Source organism: Jaculus jaculus, chromosome 17 (assembly GCF_020740685.1).
Source record: "Jaculus jaculus isolate mJacJac1 chromosome 17, mJacJac1.mat.Y.cur, whole genome shotgun sequence".
NCBI lineage: Eukaryota > Metazoa > Chordata > Mammalia > Rodentia > Dipodidae > Jaculus > Jaculus jaculus.
Window position 1 is genome coordinate 64,352,817 of NC_059118.1, and position 24,171 is coordinate 64,376,987.

Sequence of the window (24,171 nt, forward strand, 5' to 3'; positions counted from 1 at the left end):
GCTCCCTGAGCCCTGGGGGGCAAGATGGAGATCTGATCTAGTGTTGCTTTCTCTGTAGACTCTGGATCTCTGTTTTGATGAGGTTTGAGTGACCACAGTGTCTGTTGGATTTTCCTGGAACTAGTTTCCAGGCTAGCTGTGAGAAGAGTATTCGTGTCCCTGCTTTCCCTGTGATGACTTCTGGGCCCAGACAGATGAGGTGGTGGTGACCCATCTCTTGGTTGACAGTAGTCACTCTCTTCTTGATGTATTGATGTTTCCTTATTCTCACCCATGTTCTCCTCCGTCTGTAAAATAGAACAGATTCTCCAACCAAAAGTGACAAGAGTTTGAACAGAAGGGGACAAGCCTAGTCGTTAGAAAGATGATGATGTGTATAACCATTCTTCTTAGCCAGAGAAGAGTAGAGGGTCTCTCCAGAGCCTATTGGTTTTCCGTTCTAGGGAATCTGGCTTGGTTCCTAGAGCCAGATGTGGGTTCACCCCCACTGAGAAGGTCTCATGTTCAATCCATGAGCAGCTGCTTACCAACATTGGCTATGTGCCACTATTGCACAAGTGTGTACTTCTTGCTCAACTGGCTGTTTTGTAACTGGCAGGATCTCCTGCTTAATCAGCTGACAACTGTTATTCCTCAGCCACACTAATAGCACTTTCCAACACTGTGAAGACGAGCCTAGAGGGAAGGGAACTGGATTCCCTTTCACTTCCAGCATGGTCACTTGATGTCCTGTGCTGCAGGATGTAGTGTCTTCAGCAACAGGGACTTGTCTTTTAGTTCTTGCAAGTAACCAAGTGTTTTGACAACAGTCTGTATTATTTTGAGGACATTATGTTTCCCTTACCAACAGTTCACTATGAGGGGGAACCCAATTTGGACCCTGGGAATTACCAGCCAGAGATGCAGCCATTCTTAATAAGACTATTTCATTCACAATCATGATAATTTCCTTTTAATTCTATGATACAGAATGGTAGTTCTTAGATGTAAAAAGAATGGAAAGGCCTAGCAGTAGTGAATGAAAACCTATTTGAAAATTAAAAGACAGCAATCTACTTTGCTACATCCATGACCTTTTGAAGGTCTGGGCACAGCCCACTGCAAGCAATTGGCAGTGACTACGTCACTTAGTACTTGTTGTGATGCATTATCATGCTGGGCTTCGAATGTCAGGTCGTTATCTTCTCTTTGGTCAGTATTCCTCTCAAGAAGAAAGCCAGGCACTAAACCTGACACACTCAAATATGACCTTCCTGATTTGCAAAATAAATTATTGGCAGGCTTAACCAACCACTTTGTAAGGCCATCCAGGTAAGAGGAATGAATCCAAATGATTTGTCTAACTGCTGGGCTTTTCCACATGACCTATATTGGTGAGTTCTGAATTAAAAGTAGCTGAATTTCATTTCCTTTTCATTAATTGCACAGATTCATAATCCATGTGGAAAAAAAACTGTTTCAATTCTCCCTTCCACTACAGTCATCACATGCCCTGCCATTTCTTTGCATTCTTCCCAGAGATCATGACTTACTGAGAACAATTCCCAGGGTGTCTCAAAACAACAAAGCCCAGAAAATAATGAGAGTCAAGGGTGTGGCAAGGTCCTAATGTCATGTGCAGTAGCATAGCCCACTGAATTTGCCTTCGAGAAGCTGAGCCATGACACTGCCAAGTTCATTCTCCAAGGGCCCTTACTCCCGTCTCTTCTCAAAGCCCTGGATGGCCACAAGCCTTGTTCACACATGGTTACAAGTTTCTGTAAATTTTCCTAAGTGATCCGTTTCCCCACAGACACTCTCTGTGCATGGGGTAGGGGCATTAGATGCTGTACAGGCATTTTGAGGTCCCTGTTAGGTAAAGGATGAATTGGAAATAGATTCAGTCTGTGTTAACTCGAATGCATAGATATAGTTCATTACCCCTTATGTACTGTGAAATTACTGCTAATGGCCCCAACTTAAGAATTAACTTTCAGAAACACACAAACATCTTTTCTTTGCAGAGGTGCATATGTGACTTATGATGTGACCTACATGGGTGCCCTTTACAGAGAGATGGTTTTCAAAACACAAGAGTGAGGTTTTTTGTTTTGTTTTGTTTTTTAAATTTTTTTTGTTCATTTTTTATTTATTTGAGAGCGACAGACATAGAGAGAAAGACAGATAGAGGGAGAGAGAGAGAATGGGCGCGCCAGGGCCTCCTGCCACTGCAAATGAACTCCAGATGCGTGCGCCCCCTTGTGCATCTGGCTAACGTGGGACCTGGGGAACCGAGCCTCGAACTGGGGTCCTTAGGCTTCACAGGCAAGCGCTTAACCGCTAAGCCATCTCTCCAGCCCTTGTTTTGTTGTTTTACTTTGATTCCATATATGACAGAAAACATGATACTTGTCTTTCTGAGTCTGGTTGATTTCACTTGAAAAGCTCCAATTCTACCCATTTTCCAGAAAATTACTTGATTTTGTTTTCCTTGATGGCTAAATGATGTGCGTGTTTCTTTATCCATTCATAACTTGATTATTCCCCAGTCCATACTGGTGTGCCGCTCTCCCTGTTGCTTAAACAAACATAGAAGTAGAAGAAAGGCCTCTGGAGAAACAGGAAGGACAGCAGCAGAAGAGGCGAAGGGAAGTATAGGAGATGGTGAAGGAATTAATGCAAAGCGAATAAATGAAGACCAATGCAATCAAAGTAACTTATATACATAAATGAAAATGTCATAATAAAACCTACTAGTTTGTATAGCCAGGCATGAAGGCTCATGCCTTTAATCCCAGCAGTGGAGATGCAGAGGTGAGAGGACCACCTTGAGCTTGAGGCCACCCTGAGACTACATAGTGGCTTCCAGGTCAGCATGGGCTAGAGTGAGACTCTACCTACTAGTTTGTACAATTAAAATTCATTAATAAAAATTGAATAAGCAATCATGTCAGTTAAAATAAATAGGGTTGGAAGATAGCTTGTGTGAAGTTATAAACATTAATGCCAAGACAAAATGAAAGAACTCTGTCAGATACATTTGAAACATGATACCATATATCATTCTAAACATGTCATGTGGCTATATTTATGAGGAAATGTAAACATGGCAATGCAAATTCATGAGCTTAAGTTCATGAGCAATTGCATCAGCTGGTGAACTCCCATGGTTTATGTCCCCCAAGTACTGGATCACATATATTAGTGTTTTGATGTCCCTAACCTTAATGAAATACATGAAGACACCATGATGCAGTGACCTGAGCTAGACACAGAATTTCAGTGACAAGCTCTTACACCTAGTCATCAGTACATGAAGTGTGTGCCCTAATCATCATCTGATTACACAATTACTCAATTAAGTATAAGATAGCAGTAATTTAAATGCATCTAAATTGCTCTCACCCATGACTCAATACCAGATAATATGAGATATTTTCAAAATTTTAGTTCCTACTAAAATTTAAATGTGGCTAAAAGGAAGACTCCCTAGAGGAGTTAAAATTTAACTGAAAAGGAAGAATTGTAGAAGTTTCAAAATACAACTTATCCTCCAAGTATTTCCTACTGCCTTGCCCTTTACCTTCTACTTGAAAGAGACTTTCCTTCTGGGAAACTCAGGAAAAATAACCTTGAGTGGGTGGAGAGTAGCCCAGATAAGGGAAAGGCTGTCTTGTGAGGCTCTCTGCTCTGAGGAGATTAAAGAAGGGCTCTTGTGGAGCAAGATGGTCATAGCAGCTCTGGAAAATGAAAGCAGAGCCCCTGTGGGAAGAGGAAGGGGCTTCACAGGAGAATGTATCTCAGAATGTTGGAACCAAAACAAAGTAAAGAGTGGGTCCATGTAATGGGAGTTGGGGACAGGAGACACCAGCACATGAACACAGGTCAGTGAGCCTGTGCCTGATGGGAAGGTGGCAGGCAGTGGCTGTGAAAGCCACTGAGAAAATTAACAGAGGCATCCCCAATAGCTGGAGCAGCTGTGGGAACCCAGGACAAGGTAATGGAGCCCAACTAAGGAAGCTGTCCTTGGGGTGGACAGGAGAGTGCATGGGAGCCAATGCCAGTAGCAGGAGACTGACTGGTAAGCCACTGGACTACAGATGATAACAAATAATACAAGGAAAAGTAAAATGGCTTGTGCGATATGGAGCTTGAATTGGAAGTTCTGAAATGAGTGCAAAGCTGTGCATAGAAAGAGATACAGAAGTATATCTACCATCACTGCTTTTGACACTCAGCGTTCCTGCTCATATCCTAGCCTGTGAACACCACAGGAGGAAACCGAAAGCTCTTCCGAGCAAAGGCTAATTCCAGTTATCAGCCTGGGCAGATACAAAACTTTCTGCATTATATCAGATTGCAGTGCTTTAAAGCTAGAAATTACCAACAAGAGACACATCAGGAATTCCACCAGATCCTGAAAACTGAACAACACACGTTTAAACAATGTATGGATTGTGGAAGAAATCAAAAAAGAAATTGTAAAATTTCTACAATTGAATGATGATGAAAACACAACTTACCAAAACTTATGGGACCCAATGAAAGCAGTCCTAAGGGGAAAATTCATTGCAGTAAATGCCTTCATAACAAAGATGGAGAGAACTCAAATTAATAACCTAACCATCTGCCTAAAGGCATTAGAAGAACAAGAAGAACCCAACCCTAAGAGCTCCAGAATGAAAGAAATAATCAAGACCACAGCAAAATTTAATGGATTGGAAACTAAGAAAACAATTCAGAAAATTAGTGAAATGTAGAGCAGGGGCTCTTAAAAAAAACAAACAAGATTGGTAAGCCCTTGGCCAATTTGATCAAATGGAAAAAAAAAGAGAAGTCTCAAATTAACAAAACCAGAAATGAAAAGGGAGAGGTTACAACAGACATCAATGAAATTGGAAGAATCATCAGGACATACTTCCAAAACTTCCACTGCACAAAATTGGATAATCTGAAAGAAATGGATGAATTCCTAGACACATACAGCCTTCCAAAACTAAACTCAGAACAGATTAATCTCCTAAACTAAAAAGAAAGTTGGAATATACAAACAGGTGGTCTGATGTTAAATCTGACTATACTGCTGTGGTAATCAAAATATTGCTGCAAAGATAACCTAGAGACCAATGTAGGGAAAGGACCATGTCCAGAAACAGATTCACAAAATTCAATTCACAAATTAATTTTTTAGGTTTTGTTAATTAGCATATAGAAAATTCGATGCCATTATGGTGTTTTTCAAATAGTTTGTGTTTGTTCCCTCCTCCCACCTCTTTTCCTCCACGCCCCTCACCCTTGATGCTCTGCTCTCCCCTCAGCCTTTTTCCACCTTGATGCCAAACGTTTAAATGTTCACTTTAGTGTCTTCAACCCCTTCTCAGCGCCTCTTGTCCCCTTTATGGACTCCTGTCATTTCGTATCTCGTGTCTGCCCTCATGCTCCCATTTACCTGCAAACATTAAAAGTGAGGACCCAGAGAGGAGGGAGGGCATGAACCTTTTGTCTTTCTGGGTCTGGGTTGCCTCACTTTGGTATGGATTTTTTTCCAATTCCATCCACTTCCTGCAACGTTCATCACTATTTTTCCTTGCAGCTGAGTAAAATCCCATTGTGTATGTGGACGACATGTTTCACTACCTAGTGGTCAGTTGATGGGCGTCTATGCTGACTCCGTTTCCTAGCTATTGCGAATGGAGTGGCAGTAAACATGGATGTACAAGTTTCTCTGTGGCAGGATATATAGTCCTTTGGGTATATCCCCAAGAGTATTATAGCTGGGTCATATGGTAGTTTTAGTTTTAGTTTTGTAAATTGAAATTTTACCAAGATATCACAGTACCCCAAAAATATGGTACAATCATTGGACTGAGATCTATATGGAGAACCAACTGACACTTCGTTCAGCCTCACAAAATTGAATTAGATTTAAATGTGAATCATAAAATAACAAAGCTTCTAGGGAAAACAGAATATTTGTAATTGTCTTTTACTGTTAAGCATCTTAGAAACCAGCTATTTCAAGAGAAAGGAAAAATATATAAAATATATAGTCATATATGGATGTTAATAAGCTTTTTATTAGATATGGACATATTTAGTATATAAACAACAAGTGTTAGTACCATCCTTTCCCTCTTCCATGCCCCTGTTCTGAAGAGGCCTTCCTCATTGTGGAGGCAGGTCAACCCCATGGGGATTGTGGGTCAAGCAATAGCAGATTTTTCAAAAGAGAAAAAAAAAACTGTGAAGAAAAATGTCCCCAGCAAGAGATAAACAAACTGTGGTTACATTCATGCAATGATTATTCCTCAGTAATAAACAAAACAGACTATATATATTTATAATAACATGGGTGAATTTCGAAGTCATTTTGCTAAATTGATGAAACCAGATACACTGTGAAAGTCTATGTAAATGAAACTCGAGAGTAGGCTGTACTCATCTTGATAGAAATCATTAGGTGTTCTCTCTTGTTGGCACAGGAGGGGCACACAGTGAAGAACAAAGGATTTCAGGGATGAGCAAACAGTGCGCCCCTTGACAGGGGGCGGGCGCGCAGATGTAAGGCTGTCCGATCTCGGCCGTGTGCTCACAGGCATGCTCAGATCTGTTCTCGGCTGGATAAGGTTGTACGGTTTCTTTTCATTTCATCAGCTAACTTATTAGAAAAAAAAGCTGCCAATTTTTTACTGCTGGTTTACTCAGTACTTGCTGGAAGGAGAGAAAGAAAGACACCAAGAGACTAATGGAGAGAGGGAGGGATATGATGGAGAGCAGAGCTATGAAGGGGAAAGTGAGGGAGGAGAGGAAAAATACCATGGTTTGTTTTCTGTAAGTATAGAAGTTGTCAATTATATTTAATATATTTTTAAAAAGAATCCAAAATCAAGCTTCATCTGTGAGCAAGCTCTGATATTTCACTAGACAGGAGTATTTAAATACACCCAGATAGACAATTTCCCAAGACAGTGTTGGGGTTTTAGTGCTACGTCCCATACTTTTTTATTCACTATAAATAACTGTCTATTTTAACCTTGTTAGTAAGAGTTATCAACAAACTTTGATCCTCATTCTATCTATAGATTATTTATTGCCCATCAGGGACATTTTCTTTTACTTGTTACAAATGAAAATTTTGTTACATGTTTGCATATTTACAAATTTTGATGCTAGGGGCATTCTTAGATGTGAGCCAACTGAAGAAAATTGCACAGCTCCTGTGTTCAAGTTTTCAACCAGCCATAATTAAGATTTTGTGGGTGTTTTGTTTCTCAAGATAGAATCTCACTCCAGCTCTGGCTGACCTGGAACTCAGGCTGGCCTCAAGCTCATGGCAGTCCTCCTGCCTCTGCCTGCTGAGTACTGTGATTAAAGCTGTGCACCACCATGCTGAGATAAGTTATTTTATTTTGATTACTTCATCTGAGATGTCTAGAAGTATTTCTAGAGATTTTACATGGATACTCAAGTTCTTCCCTAGTCACGGTCCTGTTTATAAATAGGTCATGTGATAAGGAGGCTATTACCACATCCTGTTCTTAGCCATTCTTTCTGATATGGGTCCTGTTATTTAATTTAAAGGAACTAGAATGAATGAAGGCTTTATCACCTTCCTTTCATGTGTAGGATTTCTCGCTAGTGTGAGTCTGACCATGCATTGACAATCACTCAAAGAATAGAAGGCTTTCCTATCCTGGTTTCTGTCCACTGAGAGCCCTTTCTTGATGGTGAAAGGAGCAGAACAGTGGAGGCTTCCCACGTTGCTGACACGTACACGGGTTCTTCCCAGTGTGAACTCAGTCATACATTCAAAACCCTGGAAGAACTGAGACCTTCTCCACTGGCTTAAATAGATGAGATTTCTTACCACTATGAAGCTGTTATAGTCAGGTTTGCATTGTTGGCAGAAATTACCCAACCAAGAGCAGCTTATAGACTCAAAGGGAAGCTACCTCATGGCAGGGGAAAACGATGGCATGAGCAGAGGGTGGACGTCACCCCCTAGCCAACATCAGGTGGACAACAGCAACAGGAGAGTGTGCCAAAAATGTCGTGGGGAAACTGAATATAACACCCATAAGCCTGCCCCCAAATATACACTGCTCCAGGAGATGTTAAATCCCAAATCTCCATCAGCTGGGAACCTAGCACTCAGAACACCTAAGTTTATGGGGACACCTAAATCAAACCAACACATTCCACCCCTGGCTCCCATAAACTGATAACCATCCATGATGCAATGCATTCAGTCCAACTTTAAAAGTCCCCATATTTTTTATCAATCCTAATGATGTTCAAACATCCCCATAATCCAATGTCTTTTAACTGAGCCATAATACCCAAAAACAAATGCCCCCAAAACCTATAACAAAACAGAATAAACATTCACACTACAAAGATAGCATTGTTTAGAGCAAAGAAATATTCAACCAATACAAGATTTAAAACAACCAGTGCAAACATCAAGTTCTGTAGTTCCAAGTCCAACAACTCTCATTAGTGACAAATCTCAAGTCCAATAATTATAACCAGCAAAAAGTCTGTGACGTTCCAATTCCACCCCTCCAGCCGGGCTACTTACAGTCCTGGAAAACTTCACCCAGGTCCAGAAGCTTTCCTTAGCAGCCATCTCATGGTCTTGGCATCTCCACTGGGTCTCCACTGCAACCTATAGTTCAACCTCATGGCTCCATTGGGTCTCCATGCAGACATCCAGCAAACCTGCTTCACACTGCCCAAAAACACAAGAGTGTGTTGCAAACTCAATGACCGTATGTTTCCTGTATTTCTTATACTCCATAACACCAGGTGGGGTGCCAATTTGTTAATCCAGGGGGCCAGATAGAGCAAGCTTTGAAAAATAGTATGCTCCTTCAGTATTCAAACCCCTTCAAAAGACTGCATTCTTTTGTTGTCCCAATGCTGGTCAGCTGGTCCAATGTCAAAGGTTGTAATCTCATATAATTACAGCTGAATGGGCAGCAGTTTGGGTCCAAAGATTTTGTTTTTCCTATGCCATATCCCTCTTCTCACCCCAGTCCATTTTTATGCAAAGCAGCCCTGCACAGATTCTCAAGACATGAGCATAACAGCAAGCCTCTCACACAAACTGCTTCTAGCCTAGTCCAGACAAAGCTCTTTCTCACCCTCATAAGGCAAACCTCACAGTCCTTAGTTCTTACTGCATTCAAGTCTTTCAACTTTGACCAGAATAGTCCATAAAGCTGTAATTATAGCACTGAAAGGCATATTCTAAGCCAATGTTTCAAATACTTCCACATTCCTCTTGAAAATCAGGTGTCTAGCAGCAATGACACCACTCTCAGTACCAACATTATTGTTGCAGTCAGGTTCTCATTGCTGGCAGAAATCACCTGCTTGTGGGAAAATGGTTTATTTTGGCTTACAGACTTGAGGGGAAGCTCCATGATGGCAGGGGAAAATGATGGCATGAGCAGAAGATGGACAGCACCTCCTTACCAACATAAGGTGGACGATAGCAACAGGAGAGTGTGCCAAACAATGGCAAGGGGAAACTGAATATAATACCCAAAAGCCCGCCCCCAATAATACACTGACTCCAGGAGGCATTAATCCCAAATCTCCATCAGCTGGGAACCTAGAATTCAGAACACCTAAGTTTATGGGGGACACTTGAATCAGACCACCACAGAAACCTTTCATATCAAAGGTAACTATGAATAGTAAAGGCTTTATCAAATAACATATATGTATAGGATTTCTCTTTAGTGTGATACTATTTATGTGTTTGAAAGATTTTCATAGATGAAGACTTTCCCACATCACTTATATACACAGGGATCTTTATAGTGTGAGTTGGTCAAATACTTGAAGACTTCAATACATTTCTTTTTTAATGGTTTTTTTCAAAGTAAGTTGTGACTCCAGCCAAGGCAGACCTGGAACTCAGTCTGTGGTCCCAGGCTGGCCTTGAACTCACAGCAATCCTCCTACCTCTGCCTCCCACATGCTGGGATTAAAGGTGTGAGCCACCATGCCCAGCTTCAATACATGTCTTACATCTGTAGGATTTCTGTCCATTGTGACTTCATTCATATCTGTGAAAGTTTCTCAAAAAGCAAAGATTTTCCCATATTGCTTACATATATTGAGCTTCTCTCCATGATGAATCATTTCATATTATTGAAGGAAATTTGGGTAAGGGAGGGCTTTACCGTGTGGCTAATACACACCATTTCTCTCTGGCATCCATTGTTACTTGCATTAGAATGTAACTGAGACTCATGGAAGTTTTCCCACCTTGCTTACATTCATAAGTTATCCCTCCAGTGTGAGTACGTTCATGCTTGATGAAGGTTTCGGAGTAACTAGAGGCTTTCCCATGCCCCCCAGATGTACAAAGACTATCCTCATATGTCTCATAGTCACAGGACTTGTGTCCAGAGCCGGGCGTGGTGGCACACACCTTTAATCCCAGCACTCGAGAGGCAGAGATAGGAGGATCACCGTGAGTTCAAGACCACCATAGGCTGCATAGTAAATTCCAGGTCAGCCTGGGCTAGAGTGAGACCTTAACTTGAAGAAAAATAAAAATAAAAAATAAAGCTTGTGTCCAGGCTGAACAGGTACTTGGAGATGACACAGTGAGACCCTCTCCTCACACAAGCTTTCACACAGCTGTAATTCATGAGGACGTCTGCTATCCATCACAGGGCCTGGAATCTGGCTGAAAGCCTATCCTCATTGACTCCTGATGGCCATAAGGTGATGCTGAACTTTTCTAAAGTGCGTATGCCGACTGCTCCTTAAGCTACTAAGCTGGTATACTGATAGCCTTTGACCTTATAATATCCATGAAGTGCATGTCTCTCATGATTGACGCATAAGGCAGAGCACCTGTGCCAATGACTGTTCAAAATCTACTGTGAATAGACTATGGGGCTTGGCCAGAAGCATATGACAACCTTAACTATATTAGATACTGGCTGTGAAGAAGATATAGAAAAATCTTCATCTTGCTTCATTGTCTCACCAGCACAATTAGAATTGGAGGGACAAAATGTTCAAACTGTCAAGTAAGAGGTTCATCTGTCCCTGGATTCCGTCCACCTGTGGGGGAGGATGGTCATTTTAAGTGCTCCCCAAAGCTAGTCCTGGCAAAACTGAGGCTCACCACTTGCTTGTCAGATACAGTGGGATGCTCATTCTGTCCCAGGAACATCACATGTTGATGGGAACTATTTTGAAGAACAAAAGGGTTTCACAGGTGGCTCAAATATTACCACCTAGTTCTCTAAAGACTTCCAGTCCTTCAAATCCCAAACCACTAATGCTGAGTGTGAGAGTCACGTGTTTATTGTGATAACTGCAGGATCTGTGCAGACTCGGGTCTGTTTCCATGCAAGAAAGCACCGTTCGTGCCGTAGTTTGAGTGCTTCCTCTCATGTGAGAAGTTCTCCTCATTTTTCCTTCAATTTCCATTTGTATGTTTGGGGAACGTGAATGACACCCCAGCGCAGCAAGGAATGGTAGCTTCTATTCTGTCATGACCACTCAAAAAGTGACTACTTACTCCACTCTAGTGAATTCCCATAATTCTGTGTTGCTGTGGCATCTGTAGGCATAGCTTTCTCATGCCAGAATCAGGGCTCAGTCACGCGATTCGCTACGTCCTCCTAGGGCCTTGAGGTGGTTGATCCCGGAAACCACTTCCCTATGGGAAACTTGGATACTGCCTTCTTGCGTCACTCCACTAACTCCTGCACCTGGTCTGTATGCACACACGTGCCTCCCTGACTGGATGGAACTCACGTCTGTCTACTCTAAGCCCAATGAGAACTCAACTTAGCAAAGATATGGGTAACCACTCTGGACCCCAACAAAAGCCTTGGTCCTCAGGTCCCGTGTTCTTTCTTGGTTCATCTGTTGGTGGCACATGCATGTCCTGGACAGCTTCCTTTGCCCCTTTGTCTGTAAGCACACTGCTTGCCTCATTCTGAATCTGGGAGTAATACATTGTTCTGCCCATTCATGCATTTGGTTGAGCTGACCACTCTGTGCCTCACCTGACTGACATTCATAACTCACCACCTGGTTGAGGTCCTCCTAGCAGCTTGGTAGGAATGAAGTAGACACCATCGCAATCAGGATGAACAAGTGTCCTGTGAGAAGGACATCTGCACATGGTCAGACACTTGGACCTTAGGCTGTCCACCATGTCAAAGAAATACCCTATTGCATTAGTCATGGTTCTCTAGAGGAACAGAATTGATAGAATGAATTTATATATTTATATATATATACATATATATATATATATACACACATATATAATATATATTATATGATATATATTTAAAGGGTACTAATTATACTGACTTACATGATACGGGTTGGGCAGTCCAACAGTGGCTATCTTTAGAATGGAGAGTCTAGAAACCAGTAGCTGTTTAATCCAGGCATGAGGCTAGATGTCTCAGCAGCCCCAATGTGGCACTGAAGGCCTAGAGGATTCTCAGATCTTCAGTTCACATTGAAAAGCTGATGCAACTGGGTTCCAATGTCCACAAGAGGGTAGCAGCAGGTAGATGCATGCATCAACAAGTGTACAGGCAACTAGAATAAACAGGCACTGCCGGGCTGGAGAGATTGCTCAGTGGTTAAAGTGCTTGCATGTAAAGCCTGATGGCCTGGGTTCAATTCCCCAATACCCACATAAGGCCAAATGAAAAAAGTGGCACACGTATCTAGAGTTTGTTTGTAGTAGTAAGAGGCTCTGGCATGCCCCCATTCTCCTGCTCTCTCTCTCTCTCTCTCTCTCTCTCTCTCTCTCTCTCTCTCTCTCTCTTTCTCTCTCTCTCCTCTCACCCTCTCTGCAAATAAATAAAGCATAACTTAAAAAACAGAAAAACAGGCACTGTGTTTTCCTGGAGCTCCTTCCTAGAGTCTTCCATCGAAAGGCCACTCTGGAGGAAGGTCTTCCTTCTGCCTTAGGTCAGCCCTTCCTGGAAATGCCCTAACAGACCTGCCCTGCAGCAGTCTTACTTGAGTTCTGCTCTGATGGACTTGCCCAGAGGCTTGGCTATTGCACCTATGAGATGCACATTGTAAGTTCCTGTGGAAAAACTATTAGTTCAGGGCTAAGGTCCAGGGCCACAATCCAGAGACCTCCAAACCAGCATAGAGCTGGAATGGAAGTCAGTGGAAGATTCCTTACCTAGCGTGCTCAAGGCCTTGGGTTTGACAGCTAGCAAACTTTAGAAAAATACATAATCCTTTAGGTGTCTTTCCAAGAAAGTATACTAAGAAATTATCTTGATTTTACTGTCCTCATTTCTCTATTCTCCTCCAAGAGTTGACTGTGTGCTGATTTTCATCTTATAGATGTGTGGAAAGCAAAGATAATGATCTTAACTGCCTGAAGGGAAATAGGTTACCTGAAAGGAACAAGACAATAGTTACAGAAGTGGAATGCTATCACCAAGGTCTGTGGTGTCTTCAGTAGTGACTCTCAAAGTTGATATTTTCTTATTTGAGGAACTCGGGCAGTCATGTTCCACTGGTGAACTGGCATACTAAGCTATGTTCACTGCTCTCACACTCTAACAATTGATATGACTTGGACATTTTTATCATTTCTACAAATTGGGAAAGCTATCACTCAAAAGTAACCTCTTGCTATTTATTCACTGGACAGTCAAGCATGAGACATGATTACTCCCCTGCTTAACTGAGAATGTGAACTATAGCCAGTTAACGCATAAATCCCCACAGATTGCTGATCTTCCCACGTTGACACGACTCAGAAGCACGTATGTTGAAAGGAGCCAGTCCAGATTATGGCATGGATATATTTTACTCAACCCAACCAATCCAATTACTATGTCAATATATAAGTCAACGTGCTCGTTAGCTATGGCTCCTATAACATGTTGCCAAATATTTGGTGGATTACAACAAGGCAAACAGCTGGGCCTGAATGTGCACAGGACCCCCGTACTCTGGAAGCTGAGGCAGGAGAGTCACAAGGTTGAAGCTGGCTGGAGCTACACAGAGATCTAACCAAATATTTGGTCAAAAGACCAGATATTTAAAAAGCTACAAATATTAAAGAAAAACAAGGCAAATAGATTGCTTAGAGGTCAGAAGGCTAGAATGGGCCTCACAGGGCTGAAATCAAGGCATCTACAGGGCTTTGTTCCTTTTGGAAAATACCGGGAGAGCACATTGCCTCGCCTTTTCCAGCCATATCTGGGGTGTGTCCCCTCCATTCCTTGGCCTATGGCCTTTCTTCCGCCTTCAAAGCCAGCAGTGGTCAGAGCTTCCACATATCACGGCATCTTGACAGTGGTCCTTCTGCCTCCTTATCCAGGACCCTTCTGATGACATGTGACCAGCCAAATCACCCAGGACACTCTCTTTATTGAAGATCAGCTGATCAGGAACTATACCTCTCCCTTTGCACGCAACAGCCACAGGTTTTGGGGATTGGCATAGGCACACCACGCAAAAAGGGATGCTATTCTGCCTACTAGAGTCAAAACCAGGGTCATTACTGACATTCCTTTCGTCTGTTTTTGCAGTCTTCCAGGTTTCAGCATTCAGAGTAGAGTTGGAGCCACGGCACAGCTCAGGGCTGATTGGTCACGTGCCAGTGCCCGGCAGGCCCAGGGGCCAGCAGCTCTGGAGGTCTAAAGCGACAGTTCTCAGCCGGGCTGCGCCTCAGCAACCCCTAGGGAAATGTTGACTCTCAGCCCACACGCCACGTCGAAGTCCTCTGAGCCTGGGCACCAGATTGCTTTCAAGCTCCGCAGAGGATTCCAGTGTGTAGGCCAGATTGGGAGTTCTGTGTTCTCTCCTCCCTCCGGCACCTCCTCCTCTTCTCTCCCTCCACCCTTCCCTGCCTGCCCCATCCTATGTGACCGGCCTTGTGGCTGTGCTACCCCAGGTATATAAAGTGACAGCATCCAAATAAGTGAGCATATGTGTGCATGCACCCATGTAGAGCCGTGCACGCGTACATGCGTCTGTTGGCACTTGAAAACACATTGTCAACACCCCCATACGCACAAATACACTCTTCTGATGTATGTTATTTTTGTCTTTTATTCCATATAATCATTTTTACACCATCAGGACCATAGCGTAACTACTCATATAAGCCATTATTATTTCATATTAGCAGAATTTCCCCCATGAATTTATTGTATAGGTATTTACATAGAAACATCATAGGACACAAAGTATGTAATTGATTTCTTACTACCTGTAGATTTTTCTAATTTCCATTATTCTTTTTTTCTTTGAGATAGGGTCTCTAGACTGGCCTAGAACTTGTAATCCTTGTCTCCATATATGCACTTATAAATTTTTATGTTTTTCAGTAATTTTAGTCATTTATTAGAGAGAGAGAGGAGGGGAGGGGGGGACACCAGAGCCTGTTGTCACTCTAGCAGACTCCGGACACGTGTGCCACCTGTGCACCTGGTTTCACATGGGTACTGAGAAACTGAACCTCAGTAGTCAGGCTTTGCAAGCAAGTGCCTTTAACTGCTGAGCCATCTCCTCAGCCCTGTAAATGCACATTTTGATAACATGGCATACACATTGCTGGGGCTAGACCCAGGCAAGCCCAGTTTATTACTGAAGGGGGAAAAACAAAGCGCAGGAAGAACTCACAATGCTGTGAAATCTTGTCAGTGTCTCTGCTGAACATCCAAAGTGCCATGGTTCCGCCCCGGGGCGCCAGGCTTTCTCTGTGCCTCCAGGTGTTCCCTTGGTGTCTGTTCACCACACGCTGTGTTGGGTTTTACACAGACGATTTTCCCAAATACATTCAGTACGTCAGTTATGCTCGCTCCCACACCCGTTCTTTACGTTGAGTTTCCCGCCCCTCCCCCGCTAGCCGCCTCCCTTCTGCTACACGTCACCGACAGGCACGTGAATGAGCGCAGTGAGCCCTCCAGCTGCCTGCGATCCCTGTCTCTCCTGGGCAGCTCCTCTCCTCTGCTGCGCAGGCTGCTCTGCCTCCCCTCTTGGTCAGGAAACCAATTCTGTAGGCCTGCCTCCTACTCTCCTGCTGTCTTAGGTAAACTAGATCAGCCCCGTCACCAGCAGTTTCTAATCCAACACCTATTTTCCCCTTTTCCCATGTGGTGTAAAGCTTACTAAAAGCTACTGCTCTTATCAAATAGAAAGTGCTCCTCTCTCTCTGTCTCCCTCTCTCTCTCTCTCTCACACACACATTTATGCCATATATGCATGCATACACACACACACACACACACACACACACACACACACACACACACACACATATATATATATATATATATATATATATATACATACATACATACATACATATCTTAGACAATTTGTCCCAAATACACCTGCTTCGTCCTCCCCTCCCTCGCCCCCACTCCCATCTGGAGCAGCTAGACTCGGCTACTCGCTGATGAGATTCTGCACTGTTGACGGTGGAGCTCTTGTCCTTCACACCACAACTCACTCCCCATCCCCACTTCAGGGTCTTCCTCAACAGCATAACCACCCTGGCACCATGCCACCTGGGGATGTGACCTGACTGGTGTCTGTGTACATCTATGCCGCAGCCTCTCTGTCAGTCAGGGTTCTCCAGAAAAGCAGCCCTCCTCAATACTTATGGGACACTGGTGGTGCCAAGATCTGTCCAAATGCTCAATCTGAGGCTGCTCAGATCCCTTATATAAAATGGCACAGCGTTCTCACAGGACCTGCACATGTTCATGCCTCTAATACACTTTGAAGCAGCTAGACAGTACTAGCCAAAAGAACGCCAATTTGCTAATCTGGGAACTTATTCAGGGTGGAATAATTCTCTGTCCTAGTGACTTTTCTTATTTCTATGAGCATATATTTAATACCCCAACACAGAAACATTGGACATCATAGCTGACAAGAGACAACTTAAAGGAAGAATAGTTTACTCCAGATTAAAGTCCAAGGTGGGGTAGTCCATAGGGCAGGTAAGGCCTGGCAACGGGGGCACGGGGAGGCTAGACGCAGTGTGTTCTCAGCCTGGAAACAGAAAGTGGAGCCTAGTTATAAAACTTCAATGCCAGCCCCCACTAAGCCATTTCCTCCAGCAAGGCTCCTCCTCTTAAGGGATTCATAACCTTCTGAAGATGTACCAATAGATGGGGACAAAATATTCAAACACATGAGCCTATGGGAGATGTCTCCCATTCAAACTGCACACCCTCCCCTGCCGTTTGTTTTGCCTACGGAGCAGATCCAGGCTAGGATGGGACACACATGTATGTGCCCAGACTCGCAGGACCAGGGTGGAGGGCTCGCTGGTGAAGAGGGGCGTGATCCACTGGGGGGCACATCCCAGCACACCTGGCCCGTAGGGCAGAGGGGATAAGCAGCTGGGTGGCTGACTCAAACGCTCTGGGGAACTGTAACTGGAGAGAGGCAGAAAGGTAAACCTGCCAGACTTCCCCATCTGCAGGAGTTCTCCTTACTGGAAGACGCAGAGCTCAGAGAGACTCATTTCCTCTTTTTCTCTTCCACTAAGACTCGTATGGTTTCATAATGGCATTTTAAGCTCTGTTAATGTGGGTAATGTAGTTTGGAAGAAAGCAAAAAGGCCCAATTATAAGAATCAATATATGGTGTGGGGGGAGAACAGAAGCTTCCATTAAGTATGAAGCAAGGCTTCAATTCCAGCCAGAACAGGGACAAACAAGGAAGGCAAACCACTTGCATGAGGCTGATGTGAGTGGGAGAGAAAGGAGCTGTTCATTCATTCCTCCTTCCTGTTGAGAACACTGCCGCGCCCTTGGGCAAATTATATCAACCATGCACTCCCAGGCCAAACCAGCACAGAACCCATGATAGGTCCTCAGAAAATATTTACTGAATTAATGTATAAAAGCATAACTGAATGGATGATTTGTGGATACTCTTCTTTATCTCGTTCTTTTAAATCAGCCCTTTCAAAATGTGGCACCTGGCTCCACATCTCCTGAAAACTTGTTCATAAGGAAGGGGTCCCCTCCCCCCAAAACTATGAGGCAGTGTGGCCCAGTAATCTGTGTTCTATGATTCACATCAAAAGAAAATTCCTCTAGAAAAACCAATGAGCTCAACCACCCCCAAACCACATGTGATCAACACCATGGTGATAAAAGGGTGAACTGACATATCCTCTGTCCTTAAAAATTCTGTCCACTGAAGGTCTACTTCCTTCACATGTGGCTGTTGGGGTGGTTTGACTCCGATATCCCCCGTGGACTTCACAGCCGATGGTGTTTGGGAGGTAGATCCTTGCTAGAGGAGGTGCGTTGTTGAGGGTGGGTTTTGGGGCGTGACAGCCAGCTCCCCTTGCCAGAACATGACTCGCTTTCTTGCTGTTGTTTCCACAGGCTGTGGCAGAAGTCACGTCCAGCCTCTGCTCAAGCCATCTTCCCCCTAAGATCATGAAGCTTCCCCTCAAGACTGTAAGCCAAAAATATGACTTCTTCCCAGCCACTGCTTCACACTGGTTGTTTGTCCCCCAGTGAGAGGGTCATGGCAACAGCTGTCTTCCTGGAAGCAAGCTCTCCTGGCTCTCTCACAAGGGCAGTACTCCCAGTCATGAGGTCCTGTCCCCATAGTCTCATCTAACCCTACTTGCTTCCTGTGATGGTTAATTTCAAGGGTCAACTTGGCTATATTGGGAGATGCTTAGAGAACTGTAGAGGTTCTTTTTCTGGGTGTGTCTATGAGAGTGCTTCCAGAGGAGATTGGCTTGTGGGTCAAACTAAGGGAAAGACACACCTTCAGTGTGAGCAGTCCCCACGCTGGTAGGGGTTGGGTAGAGGAGAAAGCAGCAGAATGTCTATTTTCTATTCTCTTCCCCTCTCTCTCTCTCTCTCTCTCTCTCTTTTTCTTCCTCTTCTTCTTCTTCTCCTTCTCCTTCTCCTTCTCCTTCTTCTTCTTCTTCCTTATTCCCTCCCTCCTTCTCTGTGTCTGTCTCTCATTTTTTCTTTCCGAGCAAAGAGTGATTCGTGTTCTTGCCCACTGCTGCCCTGAGACACGAAACACTTGGCTCTTTGTCTTTGGACTCTTGGTTTACATGGAAGCTCTCTCACAGCTCTCAGACCTAGAGCCTCCGACTGGAGGCCACATGACTGGCCTCCTTGTTCTGAGGCTTCCGGCTTCTCAGACTGAGACACGCTGCCAAGTTCTCTGAATCTCCAGCTCGCAGGCTGCCATCAGGGAACTTTCAGCCTCAATGATTCTGTTAGTCAGCTCTACGTTACTGAAACCAAATGTCTGAGACAACTTGAAAAGGACAAAGGTCTGCTGGCTCATGGTATCAGGAGTTTCATTGTTGTGGCTTTTGGGCACATCATTGGTGGGGAGCTTGTGCTGCTCTGGCTTTGAGACGTGCAGCTACCTGACACACAGACCTGTGGGATCTCAGCAACAGAGACTTCTCCTGTAACATCCGCAGGTATCGTGCATCTAAAGAACTAAAAGCTATGGTGCTTCCCAGTTTAATGAAGCACCTACTGAAGTGACAAGACATGTAGTGAATGTAATGGAAATCAGTATGATTGATGTTTAGCATTTAGATCTATGAGAAAAAGAGCACTTGCATTTAGGGTCAGGATACTGCTAATAGTGATTCCTGGCATTATTATCAGAAAGTCTCTTTTCCCCAAACAACAAATAAACTTTGAGGATAGCCTGACATTTAGACATGCCCCTCCTCTTCCTCCTTCTCCCAGTCTCCTATGCTCACCATTTCACCTCCCCTTTAGTACTTCTTGAAAAGAATTTACTCAAGGTCTTGTTTCAGACCTTCTTCAAATCGAAGCCAGCTGCTGAGCAAAGATATTGGTGGGGAGCAGGGCATCTTCATTGGGAATTAAACAATGATCTCTTGGGATAACATCTTAAGGATGTTATAGTCTTGGTTCTTACTACAAGAATGTGGACACAAGCCCATACCATGGTTCTGAGGGTTGCTGACCACACATGGCCTGGGGTCACTCTGCCATATTCCTGGCCTTTGCATTCTGACCAAACCTCAGACTTCACAGGTAAAAGTTCGGTGAGACAGAGTCAGAGGTGCTTGATGCCCTTTTTGTTCTTCGGCCTTCTGCCATGTGAAGTCACAGTTCTTCCACCCCCAGAGGCTACTGTACTCAGAGCGCTAGTTTGGAAGCATAGACTAGACCCTCACCAGACAACAGTCTTCTTGAACCTGAGCTTCTCAGCCTCCAGAGCTGCAGGAATAAATTTCTGTTCTAAGTGAATCATGTAGCCCATGGCATTTTGTCATAGCATCACTAATAAGCTCATACTTAGGAAGATACATTTGTTCACAAGACCACATCTTGTTTCTATTCCATCCCAGAAAGCATGGCTAATTGTTCCCATCAATTCAATTCAAATATTTTTTTTCTAACTCGATAAGAATTCAGAAGTACCAGGCTCTATGAGCCTGAAGAACATATATGCCCTTCTCACCTCAGGTGTCTCGGTGAGAATCCACCCCAACAATCAAGTCCGTGGTTCTGTAAGCTACCATCTGTCTGACCATCCGTCCATCCATCCATACGGCACCTGCAGAAACTAATGCACAGAATTTCTACACTTAACCAGAGACTTCAATACTGCTAAACCTTGCCCCTTGTTGCCTGTGCCCTGGCCAAAACATTAAGAAAATCACAAAGCTAATTGCTCAACTGCACTCCAGAGTTGAGCTCTCCATGAGGGGCTAGTTAATGGACCATGTGAATGGTTTTATGGTGCACATAAGAGCTCTCATTGCACAGCCTGCATTCTCAGTGATGCTTACAAATGAGTCAAGAATGCTTCCTGCATGTCCTTTTCTTCATCTACCCATTACTTCCCAGGAACTTTTCTGAATACCAGCATGGCCAACCTTAACCTCCTAAGTCTAAAGAATTGATGTTTCCTAGGCTTGGGACCCTCTCCCAAACTCATGGCCTACTCTCCCTCTGCTCCATGGAAACCATCTCTTCTCTTAAAAAGGTGTCTGATGCCTCTTCCTTGGTACTTTCTACCACATAAGCCTCATCTTCCCTGAATTTCTATTCTCAGTATCTGTCTTTCTATTATCAACTTGCCCCTCTCTTTAGTGAGCTTCCCCCATCACACCGGCCCCTGCCTCTAGCCTGTGCTCCTTACCAAACTTGCTAAGGCTCCACAGGTACATTGGCTACCTAGCATTTGGCCCCTTTCCTACTTCAGGAAACTTCTGAGATCTAAGGAGTTTTAGTGAGAGACAGAGTCTATACCCACAACAATGTATCTTAAAGCATATCTTCAAGGAGATGTAGCAAGACCCCCCCCCCCAGGGGAACCTAGAGTCACACATCACACAGACTACTATGCCTTATCCGTACACATAGCTATGATAAAGTTTAATTTATAAACTAATCATAAGAGTTTAATAACATTGACCAGTTGCAGAACAATAATAAAAATAAATTGTAATAAAAGCCATGTGATATTGTCTCTCCCATCCTCTCTCTCCCCCATCACAGAACAGGAAGTATACACACAGAAATAGAGGGGTGATTCGTGTTCCAGAAAGAGCAGAGGTGAGCAACCTGAAATTTCATCATGTACTGAAAGTGGCCATTGAAAACTTATGAATTGATTGTTTCTGGATCTTTCCATGCTCAGACTGCAGTTGAGCATGAGTCACTGAAACTGCAGCAAGAAACACCAGGTAAGAAGAACTGATGCTCTCTTTCCCAGCCATAACGAGATGTGGCCATGTGGCCTGTGCCTCTGGGCTGCTTCTATACCTTGCATGAGAAGCTCTTGACTGAGGAAGGAGGTCTGGAAGCCCAGCAGTGACAGTGACTACAGCAGAGGCTGTGAGTGTCGGGTGTCTGACACATACTTCAGTGCCCAGGGCTCAGAGGAAGCCTGCAGTGAACATCATAATTTGGGGCACACTTTGAGACTCTGAACCTGGTTCTGCACATGTCCTGAATATTCTGGAAATGACTCCAGCTCCCTGTGTAAAGTTTAGTTTTCCTGGTACAGCTTCTTATCTGTCATCTCCAATTGAGCTTGCCTAAAATTGAATTCCGTTTGCTCTAAAATCTGATATTTATTGTAAAGTTCCTTTTCTTTCCTGATAACACTGCCCACACTCTTATCTGCAGAGCTGTCTTTAGCTTTCCGCTCCTTCCTCAAACACCTGCTCCACTAGCAGAGGCCTTTGGTTTTCCTGGGATGCCCGCCTCATTCATTTGCTCTGTTTGTCCACACCCTCTGTCTTCTCATTCAGTCCAACTTCCTCTAGCACTGGATTAGCGCAACAAGCAGTTTTCTACCTGAATTCCCTTCTCCAAGCTGTCTGCCTTTTGTCTCTCACTAACAAGTGCTACCAGTGCAAATTAATAGCACTCAACAAGACGTTTTCACATGTAAATGCAGCATGACCTGATAAAGTCATGCCTCCGTTTTCCACCACCTCCTCCCACAGCTTTCACAGCCCCTAGTAATCCCTAGTGTGCTTTCGACTGGCTGCTTTTAACTTCCACACATGACACCAAACTTGTGATATTTGTCTTTCTGTGTCGTTTATCTCACTTAACATAGTATCCTCCTGTCCCATTCATATTACTGAGAATGACAGCAGTTCATTCTGACTTATGGCTGAATGACAGTCCATGCTTGTACATTATATTTTCCTCATCCAACCATCTGTTGGAAGGCACCATGTTTTTGCTACTGTCAGTAGAACAACAGTGAGAAAACAGTGAGTTTCTGGTTTCGTTTCCATTGGATATGTACCTAGAATTGCTATAGATGGATCATAAGAAAGATTTATTTTTAGTTTATGGAGGAACCTCTGTGTTTGTCTCCTCAGTCAGCCTTTCATTTTATGTATGTTCCTTCAAATAACCACAACTGCTGGGCGTGGTGGTGTACGACTTTAATCCCAGCACTCGGGAGGCTGAAGTAGGAGGATCATTGTGAGTTCCAGGCTACCCTGAGACTCCATAGTGATTTCCAGGTCAGCCTGGGTTAGAATGAGACCCGACCATGAAGAAAAAAAAAAGAAAAAAAGAAAGAAGAGTTAAATACCCATAACTGCTTTTCATTGTATTTGCCTTGCTCAAAACTCTATGGGACTCCCTAAATCCCACAGGATATGTTTCCTGTAGAGAAACTCAGAGGCCCACCCACTCTGTGTCCTTGGGCTGCCCTTCCACATGCTATCTCTGCCTTGATCCCACATTTGACTGGAGAAAGTATTCAACTTTCCTCTGGTTTCCCTAAGCCAAAAACAAAAAAATTGCTAAGTGTTTATGAGCAAGTCAGTGTTGAATAACATAATAGGAGATGTGGACCAAGAATTCACATTGCACATGTGAGACATCTGTACCAAATGTCTCGGTTTCCTAAGGCCTTTGGTGGTCACACACCCATCAGGATTTCTTTTCCACCTGGCCCTTTCATGACACTCAATCCACAAGGCTTTATCTCCTAGATGCATCACACAGGGCAACATGGCTCTGAGGAAGTGAGATGTTGCAGTGGCATGAGCCCAAATTCACAGGCATGAGGCTTTCAGAAGGATGACTCTATCTCTTGGTGCTTAGTTCACCCCATGTTACCTGTTGGCAAGATGACAGTGATAGCAGAATCACTGAGGGAGGGTCACTGTGAGGACTAAGTGGGCATATAGACCTCGGACTAGTGCCGGACGCTGCCCGCAGGCTTATTACCTTGTCCCTCAGCTTCCCAGCTGCATAAGCCAAATACCCTGCTGCAGCTGGGCTCCTGTCTGCTTGCCCCAAGACATGACCATGGAAAGTGCACAGAACATGACAGAGAGGCAAGTGGGCGAGGTCCCCCTCATCATCCTCACCGTCCTTCATTGTCCTCATTTCCATGGTGAGTCAGGAAAGCCGAGTGCTGTGCCTCAGTAGGCTGCTGTATTATTTTTTAAGCCTTCTGGGACATTTTAAGCATAGAAAGTTTTCTTTAAAGTATATGATTAGCAGTAAGCACTTTGCTCCTTAGAGATTTTGAAACTTCCCCGAAAATAGTTGGATGCATCCAGACACATGATTTACCCATTTCCTTAAGTAACTTTTAATGGTAAATTATTTTAAACATATAAAAGTACTGAAAACAAAGTTGGGCATGGTGGTACACACATGTAATCCCTGTGCTTGTGAG